We start from the raw sequence: 22,314 nt of genomic DNA, 5'->3' as shown, positions 1-22,314 counted from the left end.
AAGTGAAGAGGAACTAAAAATAAAAAGCCTCTTGATGAAGGTGAAAGAGGAAAAGTGCAAAAGGTGGCTTAAAACTCAACATTCAGAAAACTAAGATCATGGCATCTGGTCCCATCACTTCATGGCAAATAGATGGGGGAAACAATGGAAACAGTGAAGATATTTTATTTTGGGGGGCTCCAAAATCACTGCAGACTGTAACTGCAGCCATGAAATTAAAAGACACTTGCTCCTTGCAAGAAAAGCTATGACCAACCTAGACAGCATATTAAAAAGCAGAGACATTACTTTGCCAACAAAGGTCCATCCATTCAAAGCTAGACGGCACAGAAGCGCGGCCGAGAGGAGCTACCCCATGTCAGAGGTTGGGAGCAGTGGCCTTGAGGAGATACCTCATGTCCAGGGTAAGGAGCAGCAGCTGTGCTTTGCTGGAGCAACCATGAAGAGATACCCCACGTCCAAGGTAAGAGAAACCCAAGTAAGACGGTAGGCACTGAGAGAGGGCATCAGAGGGCTGAGAGACTGAAACCACAATCACAGCCAGCCAGCCAGTCTGATCACACGGACCACAGCCTTGTCTAACTCAGTGAAACTAAGCCATGCCGTGTGGGGCCACCCAAGACGGACCGGTCATGGTGGAGAGGTCTGACAGAATGTGGTCCACTGGAGAAGGCAATGGCAAATCACTTCAGTATTCTTGCCTTGAGAACCCCATCAACAGTATGAATAGGCAAAAAGATAGGACATGGAAAGCTGAACTCCCTAGGTCGGTAGGTGCCCAATATGCTGCTGGAGAGATTGAGGGCAGGAGGAGAAGGAGACGACAGAGGATGAGATGGTTGGATGGCACCACTGACTCAATGGACATGGGTTTGGGTGAACTCCAGGAGTGGGTGATGGACAGGGAGGCCTAGCATGCTGTGGTCCATGGGGTCGCAAAGAATCGGACACAACTGAGGGACTAAACTGAACTGAACTGAGTCAAAGCTATGGTTTTTCCAGTAGTTATGTACTGATGTGAGAGTTGGACCATAAAGAAGGCTGAGCACCGAAGAACCGATGCTTTTGAACTGTGGTGTTCAAGAAGGCTCTTGCAAGTCCCCTGAACTGCAAACAGATCAAACCAGTCAATCCTCCAGGGAATCAGTCCTGAATATTCATTGGAAAACTGATGCTGAAGTTGAAGCTTTGATACTTTGGCCACCTGATGCAAAGAGCTGGCTCATTAGAAAAGACCCTGATGCTGGGAAATACTGAAGGCAGGAGGAGAAGGGGACGACAGAGGATAAGATGGTTGGATGGCATCACTGACGTGATCAACATAACTTTGAGCAGCCTCTGGGAGATGAAGGACAGGGAAGCCTGGCGTGCTACAGTCCATGGCATCGCAAAGAGTCGGACATGACTGAGTGACTGAATAACAACAACAACAAAATTTATCAGAGTACCTGGCACAAAAAATGCTCTAAAAACAAAATTATTACCAATAAAAGACTAAACATAATACTAGGAAGCAAGTATGCTAACTATAAGGACTAATAAACTATAATTAAGCATCAGATATGGCTCTGAAGTTACTGGCAGCAAAATGGGGAATTATTACCAATTATCTCATGAATACATATTAAAACTATCATGGTCAAATACACTTTGTTTTTTCTTTTTTCTGCCATTTTATTAAACTACGCGTATTTCACACATCTATTAGATGAGTTCTGATGAGTGCATACACCCATAAAACCATCATGACAATCAAGATTTCTTACCATAATTAAGATACAGAACATCTCTATCACTCTAAACATGAAACTAAACATATCCATCACTTCTATCAAATAAGCTTTTGATTTAAAATTTAAAAAAACAAATCCATTTTATCTCAATAGATACAATAACAAACTAATATAACTAGGAAACTAGAAAATGTAAAAATAAACACAAGTAAAAACTGTAACTTGTTTTTTTCTTAAAGTGATACAGATAAGTCAAAATAGCATTTATAATCCTTCAGGCACTATTAACAAGCAGCTTTTCTGACTTGATCTATAGTCTACTTGACAATTCAGTTGTAATTCTTTCAAACTTACATCTCCGATAAGTTGAGGCCAAAATGTCATAAAACATGTTTAGTATAGTGTTTTGTCACTCAAACATAAAAATGAAACAAAGTAGTTGTTTAAAAAATAAAGTTGGAAGTTTCTCTAGGCAAATTACACCCTTGAAAATGATCAGATGATAAGGTTTATGTTTTCACACTTCATGGTGTAAAAAGGTAGAATTTCAGGAAGAAATAAAACATTTCAATAGAGTATCTGAATTTTAGAAAAGTTTTGTTTAAATGATTATAAAAAATGACTAGACATAATTTCAGAGTGACTGCACCAAAATACTTCCGTTGGCTGGTTTGCTTATTACTAGCTGAGCTTCCCCTTCCCTCCTTCTTTTGCCATGAAAGTGAAGAGGCAGGCTGAAGTGAGCAAGAACAATTCAGTATTAACCAATTGTAAAGATGTACCTTTGGCCACCTGATGCAAAGAGCTGACTCATTTGAAAAGACCCTAATGCTGGGAAAGACTGAGGGCAGGAGGAGAAGGGGATGACAGAGGATGAGATGGTTGGATGGCATCACTGACTGAATGGACATGAGTTTGGGTAGGCTCCAGGAGTTGGTTGATGGACAGGGAGGCCTGGCATGCTGCAGTTCATGGGGTCGCAAAGAGTTGGACACGACTGAGCAACTGAACTGAACCGAACTGAACCTGGGAACTGTCTAAATGTGTTCCCACATCCCAAGGATGTATATGAATAAATCATTTAAAGCATCATGCAATGCATAATATCAACAACATAACTGTCTATTATGAAAGAAAAAACACCTAAAAATATTATGAAGATAGTCTTTCCATACTTTTTTGAGGAAACAAAAATTTATCATTCAGTAGCTGTTACCATCTAACAGATGACTGTGGCAATTATTGAAAAATCGATTTCATTTTGATCAAAAGTTCCGAATTTCAACGTTGACACTTTCAGCAAATATTTTGCAAATCATTTATTTAATCAATTTATAAAGCCAGTTACTCCAGAAAACTGGTAAATGTCCCTAGGTGGCTAACAGTATAGAGGAAAAAAAAGACCTACTAGGTATTCCATAAATAGGTTAAGATTACCCACTAGAGTCCTGATGCCCTGTACTTTTCCCAGTCTGACCTGATCTCAAACCTTCAAAGAGCATATATGCTGAAACTCCAAACACATAATCCACCATCTCTGCAGGTCCTGCCTGCCACCATCTGGTCTTAATTATATTCTAAGGAAAATACCTTCTAAGCAGCAGAGGTAGCAACATCTTCAGTTCAGTCGCTCAGTCGTGTCTGACTCTTTGCGACCCCATGAATTGCAGCACGCCAGGCCTCCCTGTCCATCACCAACTCCTGGAGTCCACCCAAACCCACGTCCATTGAGTTGGTGATGCCATCCAACCATCTCATCCTCTGTTGTCCCCTTCTCCTCCTGCCCCCAATCCCTCCCAGCATCAGGATCTTTTCCAGTGAGTCAACTCTTCGCATAGGGTGGTCAAAGTATTGGAGTTTCAGCTTCAGCATCAGTCCTTCCAATGAACACCCAGGACTGATCTCCTTTAGGATGGACTGGTTGGATCTCCTTGCAGTCCAAGGGACTCTCAAGAGTCTTCTCCAACACCACAGTTCAAAAGCCTCAATTCTTTGGCGCTCAGCTTTCTTTATAGTCCAACTCTCACATCCATACATGACCACTGGAAAAACCATAGCCTTGACTAGATGGACCTTTATTGACGAAGTAATGGCTCTGTTTTTTAATGTGCTCTCTAGGTTGGTCATAACTTTCCTTCCAAGGAGTAAGCGTCTTTTAATTTCATGGCTGCAATAACCACCTGCAGTGATTTTGGAGCCCAGAAAAATAAAGTCAGCCACTGTTTCCGCTGTTTCCCCATCTATTTGCCATGACGTGATGGGACCGGATGCCATGATCTTAGTTTTCTGAATGTTGAGCTTTAAGCCAACTTTTTCACTCTCCTCTTTCACTTTCATCAAGAGGCTCGTTAGTTCTTCTTCACTTTCTGCCATAAGGGTGGTGTCATCTGCAGATCTGAGGTTACTGATATTTCTCCCAGCATTCTTGATTCCAGCTTGTGCTTCCTCCAGCCAAGCATTTCTCATGATGTACTCTGCGTATAAGTTAAATAAGCAGGGTGACAATAGACAGCCTTGATGTACTTCTTTTCCTATTTGGAACCAGTCTGTTGTCCCATGTCCAGTTCTAACTGTTGCTTCTTGACCTGCATATAGGTTTCTCAAGAGGCAGGTCAGGTGGTCTGGTAGTCCCATCTCTTTCAGAATTTTCCAGTTTGTTGTGATCCACACAGTCAAAGGCTTTGGCGTAATCAATAAAGCAGAAATAGATGTTTTTCTGGAACTCTCTTGCTTTTTTGATGATCCAGTAGATGCTGGCAATTTGATCTCTGGTTCCTCTGCCTTTTCTAAAGCCAGCTTGAACATCTGGAAATTCACAGTTCACATATTGCTGAAGCCTGGCTTGGAGAATTTTGAGCATCACTTTGCTAGCGTGTGAGATGAGTCCAACTGTGCAGTAGTTTCAGCATTCTTTGGCATTGCCTTTCTTAGGGATTGGAATGAAAACTGACCTTTTCCAGTCCTGTGACCACTGCTGAGTTTTCCAAATTTGCTGGCATATTGAGTGCAGCACTTTCACAGGATCTGAAATAGCTCAACTGGAATTCCACCACCTCCACTAGCTTTGTTTGTAGTGATGCTTTCTAAGGTCCACTTGACTTCGCATTCCAGGATGTCTGGCTCTAGGTGAGTGATCACACCATTGTGATTATCTGGGTCGTGAAGATCTTTTTGTACTGTTCTTCTGTGTGTTCTTGCCACCTCTTCTTAATATCTTCTGCTTCTGTTAGGACCATACCATTTCTGTCCTTTATTGAGCCCATCTTTGCATGAAATATTCCCTTGGTATCTCTAATTTTCTTGAAGAGATCTCTAGTCTTTCCCATTCTATTGTTTTCCTCTATTTCTTTGCATTGATCTCTGAGGAAGGCTTTGTTACCTCTCCTTTCTATTCTTTGGAACTCTGCATCAAATGAGTATATCTTTCCTTTCCTCCTTTGCTTTTCGCTTCCCTTCTTTTCACAGCTATTTGTAAGGCCTCATCAGACAGCCATTTTGCTTTTTTGCATTTCTTTTCTATGGGGATGGTCTTGGTCCCTGTCTCCTGTACAATGTCACGAACCGCTGTCCATAGTTCATCAGACACTCTGTCTATCATATCTAGTCCCTTAAATCTATCTATCACTTCCACTGTATAGTCATAAGGGATTCGATTTAGGTCATACCTGAATGGTCTAGTGGTTTTCTCCATTTCAATTTCAGTTTGAATTTGGCAATAAGGAGTTCATGGTCTGAGCCACAGTCAGCTCCCCTTCTTGTTTTTGCTGACTGTATAGAGCTTCTCCATCTTTGGCTGCAAAGAATATAATTAATCTGATTTTGGTGTTGACCATCTGGTGATGTCCATGTGCAGAGTCTTCTCTTGTGTTTTTGGAAGAGGGTGTTTGCTATGATCAGTGCGTTCTCTTGGCAAAACTCTATTAGCCTTTGCCTTGCTTCATTCCGTACTCCAAGGCCAAATTTGCCTGTTACTCCAGGTGTTTCTTGACTTCCTACTTTTGCATTCCAGTCCCGTATAAGGAAAAGGACATCTTTTGGGGTTCTAAAAGGTCTTGTAGGTCTTCAGAGAACTGTTCAACTTCAACTTCTTCAGTGTTACTGGTCAGGGCACAGATTTGGATTACTGTGATATTAATGGTTTGCCTTGGAAACAAACAGACATCATTCTGTCATTTTTGAGATTGCATCCAAGTACTGCATTTCAGACTCTTTTGTTGACTATGATGGCTACTCCATTTCTTCTAAGGGATTCCTGGCCACAGTAGTAGATGTAATGGTCATCTGAGTTAAATTCACCCATTCCAGTCCATCTTAGTTCAGTGATTCCTAGAATGTTGATGTTCACTCTTGCCATCTCCTGTTTAACCACTTCCAATTTGCCTTGATTCATGGACCTAACATTCCAGGTTCCTATGCAATATTGCTCTTTACAGCATCTATCCTTGCTTCTATCACCAGTCCAATCCACAACTGGGTGTTGTTTTTGTTTTGGCTCCATCCCTTCATTCTTTCTGGAGTCATTTCTCCATTGATCACCAGTAGCATATTGGACACCTACCGACCTGGGGAGTTCATCTTCAGTGTCCTATCTTTTTGCCTTTTCATAGTGTTCATGGGGTTCTTAAGGCAAGAATACTGAAGTGGTTTGTCATTGCCTTCTCCAGTGGACCACATTCTGTCAGACCTCTCCACCATGATCAGTCCATCTTGGGTGGCCCCACACAGCATGGCTTAGTTTCACTGAGTTAGACAAGGCTGTGGTCCGTGTGATCAGACTGGCTGGCTGGCTGTGATTGTGGTTTCAGTCTGTCTGCCCTCTGATGCCCTCTCTCAGCACCTACCGTCTTACTTGGGTTTCTCTTACCTTGGACGTGGGGTATCTCTTCACGGCTGCTCCAGCAAAGTGCAGCCGCTGCTCCTTACCTTGGATGTAGGGTAGCTCCTGTCGGCCACCACCCCCGACCTCGGACATGGGGTAGCTCCTCTCGGCCACTGCCCCTCTGCTTCACTAAATGGCAGTCACTGTTCAAATGCTTATCATTATTTTCATTCATTTAATCATACCTGATCTTTGGAAGTACAGGTCCTTCTTACTATTATTACTGCCCAATAAAGAGATAAACTGAGGCATAGAAATACACAGGATACAGTTAAATGCCAGGCCAAGGATTTACATGTAAGTAATCTGGCTTTAGAGTTCTAACTCGGAACCACTACTCCTCACTCTCATGGAGACTGTTTTTCTTCTTATACCCAAACCTAACTCAGGGCCATGGAGTGAAGTGTCTTTCTTATTCCCCCTGTTAATACTTACCTGGCAAAATCCCAATCCTGGTTGAGCTCAATTATGCCTGAACCCTAGCAAAAGAACATCGCTGGAGAAAACTTACACAACGAAGCTGATGGACTGCATTTTAAATTGAGAAACACCGGGGTACTCTTTTGCCCCCTTCTGATGCCTATGTCAGAAGCTTTCTCTATCTCGTTTATACTTTAATAAAACTTTATTACACAAAAGCTCTGAGCGATCCAGCCTCGTCTCTGGCCCCGGATTGAATTCATCTCCTCCGGAGGCCAAGAATCCCGCGTCTCATCATTCAGTAACAACCTTTCATCTTGGGGGCTCATCCGGGATACTTCAGGACAAGATGCGCCTGATAATCTATGTGAGCCTACTTCTGCTGACTCCAGAAATCCTGAGTCTGCTGTTTGATCCTCAAGACAATGCCTTCCTGTCCCGGGCTCACTCCTATGCTGCATTCCACAATCAGTCTAACTGCTGGGTCTGCGGAGCACTCCCCTCTTCATCAGTGGAAGGCGTCCCATGGTGGACATCTCCACTTCAAGGAAAGGACTTTCTCCAAGTCTGCAAATACCTTCAACAATCGCATGTGATGCCTCTTCTTAAACTGATGACATCTAACAACCTTAAGATGGACTGATGTAACTATGGACATAATGTGACTTTTCATTTTGATTTTAACTTGGTTTAATGACTATTTTGCCTTACATCTGTAACTGTATAATGGGGTTTTCTAACCGTCTAAAAGCTTTTAATTTACAAATAGTTGTCCGAGCTCCTATGAGTGTCACAGCCTCCTCCAACTATTACTTGAAGCCCCTGGATCAGACATCCTCACTATGAGGATTAGGAGAATATGTTGCCTCACCAAGGGGGGACAACGCCCCTTGTCAGCTCGGAAAGCAGTTATGGAATGAGAACAACGCCCCTTTTCCCTAGGCAACATAATTCTCCTAAAAGAAAAGGGGGGAATGAGAGAGTCATTTCCTAGGCAGGTTGATAAGAAGTCTAGGGGTCCCCAAGGAAAGAGAGGTCTGGGATATTCAAGGAGGAAGAAAGGACAAACTTTTTTTCTGTTCTACATTCCTTAGGATTATATAACAATAATGTATCCTGCCTGAGGACAGTCTTTGGAGTAAACCCTCTGGCTAATTCTGTTATCTTAAAATGTAAATTATGGGAGTAGGTCTGGTCTTTATAAGGATGTATCCTGCCTGAGGACAATCTTTGGATTAAACCTTCTAGCCAAATAAATAAATAAATAAATTGAGAAACACCAACCTCAAATGTTCTAATCCATTACATTTCCTTCATAACCTTACCTGCTTGACACAACTATTTCATGCCTTCTCTTCTCAAAGCTCTAATGCCACCGTTTCTCCATCACTGCTAAAGACAGAGCTTCAAAGTAAGAAAACAGAAGAAAAAGGAACGCACTTATATTCCCTACAACAAATCTCCAAAGCTGTCGCCACTTAAGCCCACACTCTCCACTTTCCCTCCTACCCTGGGGCTGTGTTCTAGATTCCACCTCCTCTACCTTCTCTACACTTGTTCCTAATTGCTTTATTGGCCTGCTCTCCCCACTTAGTACCAGTGTCTCTTTCTCTCCAAGATCATTCTGTCAGCTACAGAAGCCCTGGAATCTCTCAGGGTGAAAAAGCAAAATCCTTAGCTCCCTGTGACCCCCCACAGGCTCTCTGGCTACCAACCCATTTCTCTTTTCTCTATTATTACAAAACTTATTGAAAAATTTCTCTGTACTCACTACTTCATTTCCTTATCTCCTATTCACTCCTTGGCCCACAAAAAATGCCTCATGATGCATGACAACTCATATAAAGGTCACTTCTCATGACCACTCATATAAAGACACACAACCACTCATATAAAGGTCACTTTTCTAGGCCTTCATCTTAATCAACTTTTCAGCAGTATTCAGTACTTTGTTCTTCGCTGTCAAGGTATGCTCTGACTTCTCTAGCCAATCTTTTTCAGTATCTATGCTGGCTCCTTTGCTGTACTGAAATTTTATTTTACTATTATTATTTTTAAATGCTGAACTACCTCGAGGCTCAATCAAGAGCTCTCCTCTCTTCTCTCTCCTGAGTTATCTCCTCTAGCTCTATAGTTTCAAACAGCATTTAAATGATATAGCCTAAATATATAACCGCCTCTTCTATTATCTCCTCTTCTATTCTTCCAACCGGTTGATGTCAACTCCAGCACATCACTGAATCCTGCTTCTATTCTTGAGCTCTATAATCCATCATCCACAGAGAAGTCAGAGATCTTTAAAATCGCATCATTATAAGAACATCTAAACTCAAAACACAGCAACAAGTTTTCCACTGCAGAGGATGTTGTATTTGCTATTTTGCACACCTGGCAATTCTTAGGTCAACTCTGTGTGTGGCAAATTCTTTCCCATCTCCAAGTAATATCAAACCCTCAGAGAAGCCTTTCTCCATGGCCCACAAATGGCCCCAATTACTCTAGAATATCACATGATTACCCTCCTAGCACTGATTACCATCTGAAATCGTCCTGCTTGCTAGTTTCCATCTACCCTCCCTCACTGGAATGCAAATGTCACGAGTCAGGAGCCCCACTGGACTCGTTCACTGCTGTATCAACAGTCTCATAAAAATGGCTGATACAGTAGGCCCTCAAATGCTTTGAATAAATATATTACGCAGTCAATGTGAACATAGTTCACAAATCATTTTTGCTTTGTTTCTCTGAGAAAAGCTTTGTAAAAAAGAGCAGAATTACAGTTCTATTTTTTTAACCAGTGTAACCAACATGCACTCCCTTCAAACAGACTATATTTGTAATGACTATTACATGCTTTAAAAAACTTAAAAGACTCCCCTAAGAATACTTATAAACAACATGCTATATCCAATTATATTTTAAAAATTAGCTCAGTTTAAGCATTTTTATTAGGCATAACTACTTAATGTGGAAGATGTCATTCTAGCCCTTGTGAAAGGAAATCCACTAAGTATGATACTCCTACAGGTCTAATCTTTAAAAATTAATTAGGTACCAATCTCTGATTGAAGAAAATTTTGACTAAGAGTCTTACTATACTTTATGCAGGGCTTCCCAGATGGTGCTTACTTAGTTCAGTTTAGTTGCTCAGTCATGTCAACTCTTTGCGACCCCATGGACTGCAGCATGCCAAGCTTCTCTGTCCAACTAGTGGTAAAGAAGACACCTGCCAATGCAGGAGACATCAGAGACTCAAGTTCAATCCCTGGCTTGGGAAGATCTTCTGCAGGAGGGCATGACAACCCACTCCAGTATTCTTGCCTGGAGAATCCCATGGACTAAGGAGCCTGGTGGGCTAGTCTATAGAGTCACAAAGAGTCGGACACAACTGAAACAACTTAGTGTGCACGCATGCTTTATATATATAATTAGTTATATTTTTAATGTTGCTTTCAGTAAAAACTATAAAAATTAAAACTTTAAGATATGAAAAACCCCAGCATCCCATCAAATGAAAATCGGCAAATATGATTTAATTTTGCTTATAATTTTGTATACAAAAGTATACATCTGCTAAAAACATCTTTGAATTCTATAGACGTGGTATCTTAAGGTTCCTTATAGTTTTAAATCCTGTGAGTTTCGTGACACATAAGCAGTGTGAAGAAAAGTAACTTAGAAAATAGAAAACTGTGAGCATATATTACAACTTAAAATGATCCATTAATGAGTAGCTGGGATTCTATCGTAAGCATCACACTGTACACAGCTATAATAGTGAACACTAAACATATATCCTTGAATAACAGATAACCATCCTGCCCCCAATACACATCTGGAAATAAACACTGCCCAAGGAGTATTCAAGATGAAGATAATTATAGCAACTGACACTGATTTAGCAATTAATTACTGCTAATCTGTGGCAGGCACTTCACTAAGCTCTTTTACATGAATCATCTCATGTAATCTTTACAACCAATCCATGAGGCATGTATGTTCATGGAACCACGTACAAATGAACATTGGTGTCTGAGGTTCCACAGAGAGTAAAAGGAGCAAACAGGAAGAACTCTGGCAGGCTGAATCTTGGATCTGGTCCTTAATCACTATCACTATCTCTCTGAACTATGTTTTTGTTTTTTCTTTTACCATTTTTAAAACTTTATATTTTTAAATTAGAGCACAATTATTTTACAATATTGTGATGGTTGCTGCCATTTATCAACAAGAATTGGCATTAGGTATACATATGTCTCCCCTACCCCAACTCCTCTCCCCTCTGAACTACTTTGTAATCACAGCTCTTAATTCTTCTGCCTGGTATATCCGACCTCTCCTTTTCATTTTTAAAAAGCCTGTTCAGGCTATCTAGCCTTTCTTGACTCTTTAACTCCCCCCATTTTTAGACATATTTTCTTTTCCTATTGCACTTATTTCTTAAAAAAAAACAACAAAACACTGTAATTACATAATATAATAATAGTACCTCTGTTGTTCCTTCTAGACCTTGACTTAAGCACAGGTACTAAAGCTCAACTCTGAACACTCCAACCTAGCTCACTGCTTGATCCTGACAGTGTTTAGGTTAAATTAAACTACAAGGCTAAATGACTATAAATTCTGATATAAAAGGGTTTTGTCTTGGTTGTTACCTATAAAACAGTGATTCTAATTCATTAAATGACTACAATAGAAGAGGAACTATAATACAGTAATTAGTATATGTATGTACCTATATGCACTATATATTACAGTATATACAAAAACTAGACACGGTTTGTACGATTTACTTGCCTGAGAAAACAATTTCAAAGTAAAAATTTGCTCTCCGTTGGAATTAAATCTTAGAGAGGTGCTGTTCAAAAGCAACACAGCTGTGGCTGTCCCCAAGTTAATGATACTTAGGGCTGATGGATTCTACTGAATCAGAGGTATGTTCTATTTTATAAATTCTATTAATTAAGCACTGCAAGGGTGCTTTACAAGACCCAGTAAAGACATTTATTTTGGTTATCTTTTGGGAAAGGGAGATGTAATTCCTTTAAGGGCTGTTAAGTAAGGGAACAAAATGCTAGTTCAGAAAATAAGTATTTCAGAGAAATTTCTCACATTTACTTGAAACCTGTAATCACTGACAATTATCTATTCTATTCTACTTTAGTCATATCATATTTGTACCAAACATATCTATAAAAAAGAAATGGTGGTGTTGATCATTCAAAACTCAGAATCTCAAACAACCAAATTTTGCTTTGGGGACTTATCGTTTGCTTTTTTAAAAATATACCCTTTTAACGTTTAGCATTTGCTAATATTAAAATCTGTTGGATTTCTCTACTGATGGGGATGGGAGAGAGGAAGAAATAGTAATATTTTAGGTGGCAAGGGTAAGTCAGCCTGAGAGTAAATATCGGAATAATACACTTTGGAAAAATTTAAATTATCTAGATTGACCATGTTTTGGTTAAGGAATTAGGAAGAAGCAAGAAAACAGGTGGCATTGGTGGTAAAGAATCCGCCTGCCAATGCAGAAGACTTAAGAGACGCAGGTTTGATCCCTGGGTCAGGAAGATACCCTTGTGGAGGGCATGGCAACCCACTCCAGTATTCTCATCTGGAGAATCTCATGGCTAGAAGAGGCTGGCAGGCTATAGTCCACAGGGTCACAAAGAGGCAGACAAGACTGAAGCGACTTAGCGTGCACACAAGAAAACATTGCTTGTTTTTTATATATGAGAACAATAATGACAAAAATGAGTAGCTAGTCACAGTGATTTAAAAGAAAGATGTGAAACAAGATGGACACCTCAATAATCTTTACAGTACAACTAAATCCATCATACTAAGTTAATCGATTATTTCAAATAAAATTTAATTTTTTTAAAATTAGTAATTTAATAAGAATGTTCTCAGCATTAAAAGTTAGTGAACAATATACCAGTAATTAACGTTACAATTCAATTTTAAACTAGACTGGTTTCCATACAAATTAACATAAAAACACTAAACTGTACATACTAAACAAATTTTTCTGTAATGTACTTAAACTTACATGACTATCTGTAAACAAATATTCTAGCTTGTAAAAAAAGATATCATTTTTTTCCCAACTGAAAAAAATCCTATGCAGTAAGGTTTATTTTCCTTTGTGAATTTTATTGAAACTGTTCCAAAAGTATAATCATGAAGAGTAAAACACACACTCATTAAGATGCAAATTTAATATATGCCTATGCCTATCCTAAAGGATAGGATCAAAATATCACACAGGCACGAAGGTGCCAACTAATAATTTTACATACAGGCATTTACGAAAAAGCTCTTGTGTTACACACAAACATGTGGGTGTCTGTGCATGTCAGTTTGCTCAAAGCTATGAAAGAATGGTGCTAGATAGTAAGTAGCCTTGCAGGTATTAAATCCCTCAATCAGTAAAGGAAAGAGACTAGAATCAATCTGAAGGATATCAAGATACTTCACAGAGAAAAATGAGGTACTACCTACAGCGGATTTGCCTTGTCTCTACACCTCTTCCAATATTTATTCCCTTTTATGTTTTAAGGTTGAGGTAAAAACAGAACAACAGCATTAATAACATATATGAAAGAACAAAACCTTGCTGAGGTATTACTACTCTGCAAGATAATTAACTCTAAATACTTCGCTAAATTCTGAAGCACTAAGTAGAATCAGTGCCGAGATAAGATATTGCTTGATCTTTATTCAGAGTCTCTTCACAAAAATTTCCCTTTGGCTCAGCTGGTAAAGAATCCGTCTGCGATGTAAAAGAGCTGGGTTTGATCCCTGGGTCGGGAAGATACCCTGGAGAAGGGAAAGGCTACCCACTCCAGTATTCTGGACTGTATGGTCTATCGGGTTGCAAAGAGTCGAACCTGACTGAGTGACTTTCACTTTCATTTCTCTTACAAAAACTAAGCAGCCTCCAAAGCACTGACAAAATTATCAACCACTATTATTATTACTAGACTCTCCTTACTTTCAGTTTCACTATGTTAAATTTTTTTAGGATATCACTCCAATACAAGAACCCTGTCAAGCACTGCTATATTATTATCTGAACATCTTTTTTTTTTTTTTTTTTTACTTTACTACTGAAGTAAAACAGCATCATCATCTTCCCAATCACACAAGCTCAAGCTTTGGCTCTATTCCCTATCCTTATGTTCAAATTTATCAACAAATTCAGCTTTTTAAATTTTTTTCTTCAGCTGAAGGTGACTGTGGTAGACAGTATCTTTCAGAATGGCCTTTTAACCATGGCTCCTGAATAGTTTTCACCTGGACTATTACAATAACTATTTTTCATTACCTTCAGCTTTCTAAGAGCCAATTAATATTACACAGCAAAACACAGTTTCAGTATATTACTCCCTACTGGAAGTTTAGAAAAAATAAGTTTATAAACCATGAAAAGCACTTCAGTCCAGTGCTCACTCTCAGCATGCAGGAAGTACTCTTATCATTGCTACAATTGTGACATTGAATCACTCAGAAAGTAAGTGCAAGTTCTTACGCATATGACTAACGTCTTTTCATAAACTAGACCCATTGTTTCAATCTGATAATTCATATTTCTATTCTAGATAAGCAGAACCTAGTGACAAGGATTCTTTGCTTGACCAAACTTTGGTCAGGGTTCGGATGCTTCTCCTAGGCCCATCTGTGCCTGTTCTTGGAAAATGTAGTTTTTGACTGCTATGTCAGTTTAACCAGAATCTCTCTCACCCTCAATAACTGATCACCCTAAATACTGATCAAGATCCTCAACACCACCTGCTGGTCATCCTGGTCAGTCTGCAGCAAGAAGCCTGTTAGCTTGTGTGATTGGGAAGATGCTGCTGCTGTTTTACTTCCGTAGTAAAGTAAAATAAATAAATAAATAAAGACATTCAGAGTATAATAATAATAATAGCAGTGCTTGACAGGGTTCTTGTATTGGAGTGATATCCTAAAAAAATTCAACAGAGTGAAACTGATAGTAATCCTCTCTTACCCCTCATGTTTTCTCTTAAGAGAGGTTTTCCATTCTATGACCTCCAGCTACTCCTCAGCCATAAAGTCCCACGTGCCCATGCTGAGAGTTGAAGCCAATTTCTCTCCTTCATTGTAAAATCCCACTGCCTATGTGCTAAGTCACTACAGTCGTGTCTGATTCTTTGTGAGGGTATGGACTGTAGCCCGCCAGGCTCCCCTGTCCAAGGGATTTTCCAGGCAAGAACACTGGAGCAGGCTGCCATTTCCTCCTCCAGGGGATCTGCCCGACCCAAGGACAGGACCCGTGTCTGTGATGTCTCCGGCATTGGCAGGCAGGTTCTTTACCACTAGTGCCACCGGGGAAGCCCAAAATCTCACTGCAGTTGTCCCTATATCTATGATGATGACCCTGAATAAGGCTGGCCTTACCATTTTAACAAGTATCATCGAATATTGTTTCTTTAACACTAGTCAACTGTTCAAGACTTGCTCCCTCCCACCCTGGTGGTTTTACATATGATATTTCTTCTCTGGATAGGTCGTGTGCACTTTTTCATCACCTAAAATTTTTCTATCAAACTATATTCATAATGCTATGACTGCACAATACCTTCTGATCCAACCCTTCTGACCTGGCTCATTCTTTAATCAGCATCATATGTTGATATCTGGAAACATGGCTTACATTACAGTATAGTATTTAAAAATGCACCTATGCTACATTTCAAAAAGTTTAATGTCATTTTTTCAATTGTGGTAAAAATGCATAAAATTTATCATTTTAATGATTTTTAAGAGTACAGTTCAGTGTTAAGAATATTTGAACTGTGCAATTTATCTCCAAAATTTTTCATCTTGCATAACTGTAACTCTATACCAATTAAACACCTCCTTTTCTCTCAAGATCATCTGACCAAGGTTTATTTCAAGGCTTTCTATTCTATTCCACTGGTTTCCAGTCTGTCTTTATGCCAGTATCACACTGTTTTGATTACTCTAGCTTTGTAATATGTTACAAAGTCTTTTTAAAAAACTCCTTCTGCCTGAAACACTGAATCACAACTTAACCTGGCTAGCACCTACTCACTCTTCAGTAAGTAGAAATCTTCACTCAGATTTCACCCTCTTTGGAAAGTCTTCCCTGACCGTTACATCTCTCCAACATTCAAATACACAATTCCTTCCTGTATTTCCTCTATTACAAAACTTACTTTGTTTCACTGTAATTAAACTGTGACTCCCAGGGATGTCAATCCCTTTAATACGGTCTTTACCTATCATTTTAGCTTTTCCATTGCCAGCTCAGAGCAATGTTTGACCTATATTAAATAACCAATAAATACTAAAACCTGAATGACAGTAGAATATACTCAAGTGGTAAAAAGAATAAGTCTAACTGATTTAGAAAATGTTCCCAAAATATATCAAGTAAAAAATCAAAGTGCAGAATAGTGTTTACAGAATGTGCTTGGTTGCTCAGTCATGGCTGACTCTGCGACCCCATGGACTGTAGCCTGCTAGGTTCCTCTGTCAATGGGATTCTCCAGCCAAGAATACTGGAGTGGGTTGCCATTTCCTTCTTCAGGGGATCTTCCCAACCTAGGATCAAGCCTGGGTCTTTTATGTCTCCTGAATTGGCAGGTGGGTTCTAAACCACTCCAGTCACCTGGGAAGTGCCCTGTTACAAACATACTTAACAGGAAATGCACTCCAGTCCTATTTGTTCTGTCGTCACTCAAAAACTACCAAGATTTGGTCAGAACAGAAAAATGCATTATAGGTGGAATCTTTACTGTTTGAGCCACCAGGGAAACCTGTTTATATAGAAGGCTTCAATTTACAAACACACACACACACACACACACACATACACACACACACACACACACACACATGGGAAATGTATATTCAAATAATCTGCATACATTTGACATAGCTTTGAAAGAACACATAAGAAAATAGTAAAGCTGATTATTTCCTGGAGGTCACATAGGAACTTGGGTGGATGGGCACCAGGGAGAGGAAGACTTTTCACTGTATACTTTAATACTTTAAAAATCATATGATTATTCTCTCTTTGTGGCATTAAATAAGCTTAATTTTTTAAAAGGTACATGAATGAATAACATCTCAGAGGATTATCAAAGAGCAGCTATGTAGTATGTGGCATTTTTCCCCCCTTTATCTCATAAGAAACAAGAAAATCAAAATGAACAGACTCTGTAGCTTCAGTGTTACATGTGAATCTAGGGTCATCCCATCATTACCAAAGAACCATGGAGACTAAGAATTTTGTTGATAAAGTACTTGCTCTGTTTAGTAATCTTCAAGTAGCATTTTAAGTTAATTTTTGAGTATTTGTTCTAAAAGCACAAGCCATCTAAAAGTAAACATGTACTACTTATTACTCAGCAACATGTTCACACACTAGCTCTACAAGATGCGGTAGCTAGCTTCCAACATGGCCCCCAGTGATCTTCAAGCTCTTGTGTAGTCTCCGCCCACTGCTGGCCTATATGAACAATAAATAGAACACTGCAGAAGTGAAAGATCAGGCCATAAAAGACACTGTGGCTTCTACCTTGATGTCTCTTGGATCACTCATTCTGGGACGGGCTGACCTTTATGCCAAGAGGACATTCAAGCAGCCCTGTGGGGAGGCCACTGTGGGGAAGAACTGAGGCTTCCCTTCAACAAGCAAAAAGAACTTCCCAGTATGTGGCTGAACCACTTTGGAAGGCCAATTAAAGCTTTAGATGACTGCAAACCTTTAAATGACTAGTTCTCAAGCCAGAACCTCAGAAACAAGTCATTCCCTTATCCCTTCTGAGATGTGTGTTGTTGTTTTAAATCACTACATTTTGAGACGTTATGTAGCAACAGAAAACTAAAGTTTATTCTTATATTAATAAATTCCTTTTTAAAATCACAACCTCTATTAACTTAGGACATTTTAAAAAGTAGTTATCAGGTCACATAAAATAGGCAGCCTCAAATTATAGAATCAGGTAGGCTTGGAGAGTAGTGTTTTGAAAACAGATTTCCAATAAAATGCCAGTTGCCATTAAAAAAAATCATGTTGCTAGAGCCCCTCATTCAGGTGAAGTCTTGACTAAAAACTGGTGGTAACACTTATGGAACTGTGGTTTACAATATGGAAGTTACTTATTTATTTTTATTCCAAAAAGACAGACATTTTAACTTTAAAGAAAGTACTATGTTTCATTTTTTTTTTTCCCTCAGGAGAAAAATCTGTCAGGAAACTTTAAAACTTTTTTAAGATTTAAAAAAATCTCTGTCAGGAGACACACTGTTAACACATTAAATGACCTTACTACCTAAAGCAATCTATGGAGTCAATGCAATCCCTATCACAATACCAATGGCATTTTTTACAGAACTAAAGCAAATAATTTTAAAGTTTGTATGGAAACACAGAAGACCTTGAATGGCAAAAACAGTCTTGGGAAAGACTGAGCTAGAGGAATCATGCTCCCTGACTTTATACTATACTACAAAGATATAGTCATAAAACAGTATGTTACTGGTATAAAATGGACACACAGATCAGTGGAACAGAACTGAGAGCCCAGAAATGAACCTATGCACTTATAGTCAATCTATGACAAAAGAAGCAATAACATACAATGGAGAAAAGAATCTTTTCAAGAAGTGGTGCTTGGGAAACTGGATAGCTATATGGAAAAGAAAAAAAAAAAATTAGAATATTCTCTTAACACTATATATAAAAATAAACTCAAAATGGGTTAAAGACCTAAATGTAACACTAGAAACCATAAAACTCCTAGAGGAGAACCTAGGCAGGACATTCTTTGACAAAAACTGTAGAAATATTTTTTTGCATCTGTCTCCTAAAGCAAAGGAAGCAAAAGCAAAAATAAACAAATGGGACCTAATGAAACTGAAAAGCTTTTGCACAGCGAAGGAAACCATCCACAAAATGAAGACAAACTATGGACTGGGAGAAATTATTTGTAAATGATATGACAGATAAGGAGCTAATATCTAACACATATAAACAGCTCTTATGACATCAAGAAAAAACAACGCAGTTAAAAAATGGGCAGAAGAACTGAATAGACATTTTTCCAAACAGGAAATGCAGATGGTCAACAGGCATATAAAAAGATGTTCAACACTGCTAATCATCAGGGAAATGCAGATCAAAACCACAATGAGATTATCACTTCACTTTTGTAAAAATCACTTTCATCAAAAAGAACACAAATAATTAACGCTGGTGAGGATGTGGAGAAAAGGCAACCCTTATTCACTGTTGGTGGGAATGTAAATTCATGCAGCCACTATGGAAAATAGAATGGAGGGTTCTCAAGAAACTAAAAACAGAACTACCATATGACCCAGCAATTCCACTCCTGAGTATACATCTGCAAGAAACAAAACCACTAATTCAAAAAGACACATGTAGCCCAATGTTCATAACAGCATTTACAATTACCAAGATATGGAAGCAACCTAAGTATTCATCAACAGGTAAATGGTTAAAGAAGAAAGAAAAGAGTTATTTGCTCAGTCATGTCTGACTGTTTGTGACCCCATGGACTGTTAGCTGACAAATTCTTCTGTCCATGGAATTCTCCAGGCAAGAATATTGAAGTGAGTAGCCATTACTTTCTTCAGGGGATCTTTCCCATCTAGGAATAGAACACATGTCTCCTGCATTACAGACAGACTTTCTACCACCTGAGTCACTAGGAAAGCCCTGGTTAAGGAAGATATGCTATATATATATTCAGCCATAAAAAAGAATGAAATTTTGCCATCTGCAGCAACATGGATGAATTTGGAAGGTGTTAGGCTAAGTGAAACAAGTCACAGAAAGACAATACTATATAGCACTTACATGTGGAATCTATAAAACACAACAAACTAATGAATATAGCAAAATAGAAGTCAACTCACAGATACAGAGAACTAATGGTTACCAGTGGGGAGAGGGGGAGGGGAGTGGCAATATAGGCAGGGGCAGGAAATTTAAGAGGTACAAGCTAGTATGTATGGCATAATCAACAAGGATTTATTGTACAATATGTAGAATATATTGAATATTTTGAAATAACTATAAATGGAATATAACTTTTAAAAATTGTGATTCATTATATCATGCACCTGCAACTTATGTAATATTATACATCAACACTACTTCAATTAAAAAAAATAGAAATAAATACAAAAAAATTGAGACACATTGTAAGACACGGTAAGTGTGTATGAAAAGCCACTGAGTCAAGTGATAACTCATCATCATGCTGAATAAAAGCAAAAAGTCTAACTGCAGACTGGGGTGGCATTTGTGGTATTAAAAACATACACAATTCCAGGGAATTCCCTAGCAGTCCAGTGATTAGGACTCTGTACTTCCACTGCAAGGGGCACGGTTTGATCGCTGCTTGGGGAACTAAGATGCTGCACGCTGCGCAGTGCAGCCAAAAATGAATAAATAAAACCAAAAAAAAAACACACAAAACTCCAGCCATCTGGAAAATCTGATTGATGGCAATAACACATACCTTAAGAGTTTAAGGTAGCTTTGCTGATATTTTACAGTACCTTTTCATAATATAACAGCACAAACAAAACCAACTGGAAATGTAAGCGTACAACGGAGTTTACGTGTATAATGGAGTTTACGTGTATAAAGCAAAAGATCAAGCCTAGTGCGCTTTTGTAGTTTTTCAGACTACAGTCGGCTGTCCCTTTTAAATGAGAACAGTTTATCTGCACTGCTTCCATTATGCTGCTTAATTTTATAGCAGAGACTCAGGAAAGAAACTTCCTGCTTGGATGAAGGCTCTTTTATGAAATAAAAATATTCATCCAAAGTGCTCTTATCTTATTTTCAAATTGAGGTTGCACCCCAGAACTTTCGATTAACAGAAATCTGACCCCTGACTGAGCACCAAGTTACTGTACGTACTGACAAACCTAGTCTTACCAGTCAGGTAAATTAGTTTTTGGAAAATGGTAGTACCAAACTAAGTAAGTCTATTTACCTGAATTTGTTGTTCATGAACACAAAATACTGGCAATTTAAACACTGAGTGCATCATATAGACAGATCTATGCCGGTAAATAACAGCACGGTGAGATACACAGTGTATTCTATACACTTGCCTTTTCTTGCCTTTTCATGTAAAATTCCATTGAAGAGGAGAATTTCTCATTATCTCAGAAGAAGAGAGGCTGGAAATGTCTTCTGAAAAATGGAAATATAAAGCTACAGCTCAAACAAGAAAACTGACGAGAGGAAGACGCAGAGGAGACAGCGGACCCTTACAAGTTTACTATCTCATCTATTATTATAGCAGTTTTGCCAGAGAAGCACATTATTAACATTTCATCACTCCTGAATCAACAATCATCCGTTTGTTGTATAGAAAGCTTTCGTTGGGGTGGTGTTTAGTTGCTAAGTCGTGTCCAACTCTTTTGCGACCCCACGGACTGTAGCCTACCAGGCTCCTCTGTTTGTGGAATTTCCCAGGCAAGAATGCTGGAGTGGGTTGCCATTTTCTTCTCCAGGGGATCTCCTGAACCAGGGATAGAATCCACGTTTCCTGTATTAGCAGGCAGATTCTTTACCACTGAGCTACTAGGGAAGCACCATAAAGCGCTTTAACTGGTTTTAAATTGAGATTTATCTCTCTGTATTCAAAGGTTTATCCTAAAGCTAATGTACTATATTAACAAAAAGGCATTTTATTTATAAAATTAACATTACTAACATAAAGACATTTTTGAAGAAAGCTGACATCTAATTCAAGCATGATCACATTTAACTTTAAAAACACAATACGAAGGCAAAACTAAGTGCACCTTTTAACTTGCAATTGAGGCTTTATTTCCCAATTCTTTTACCAATAAAATTCTAAGGGATTCTCAGGCCCTGATTAAGCCAGTATCTCCCCAGTTGAGCCCACCAATCAGAAGGGAGAAGATTTTATGGTGTCCAAGGACAGGGTTAAGTGACACTGAATCAGGGAAGTCATTCTCCTTCCTTCTTTTTCAGCTCCTCTGACTACTTCAGGATGTCTCAGATACCTGTTTTTTATTTATGGTGGTTACTTCAAGTTTCCTTTAAAAATTATGTTAATAATTCCTCTGATAAATATGAAGTAAGTATACAGAAAGTATTCATTGGAAGGAATGATGTTGAAGCTCCAATACTCTGGCCTCTTGATGCGAACAACTGACTCATTGGAAAAGACCCTGATGCTGGGAAAGACTGAAGGCAAAAGGAGAAGG

At 38.9% G+C, this 22,314-nt stretch overlaps 1 protein-coding gene across 6 annotated transcripts in view; it reads right to left on the bottom strand.

Moving 5' to 3' along the window:
- Positions 1 to 22,314, bottom strand: part of DOP1A (DOP1 leucine zipper like protein A) — a 135,427-nt gene that overhangs the window by 108,291 nt on the left and 4,822 nt on the right. Inside the window, exon 3 of one of the 6 annotated variants that reach the window (XM_043890339.1) lies at positions 21,187 to 21,268. The exons of the other annotated variants lie outside the window; for them this stretch is intronic. The gene's annotated coding sequence lies outside the window, so the exon portion shown is untranslated. The remainder of the gene's footprint in view (positions 1 to 21,186; positions 21,269 to 22,314) is intronic. 6 annotated transcript variants of the gene reach the window in all.

The sequence above is a fragment of the Cervus elaphus genome, chromosome 28 (genome assembly GCF_910594005.1).
Source record: "Cervus elaphus chromosome 28, mCerEla1.1, whole genome shotgun sequence".
In the NCBI taxonomy this organism is placed as follows: Eukaryota; Metazoa; Chordata; class Mammalia; order Artiodactyla; family Cervidae; genus Cervus; species Cervus elaphus.
This window is presented reverse-complemented; position numbering and strand designations above follow the sequence as displayed.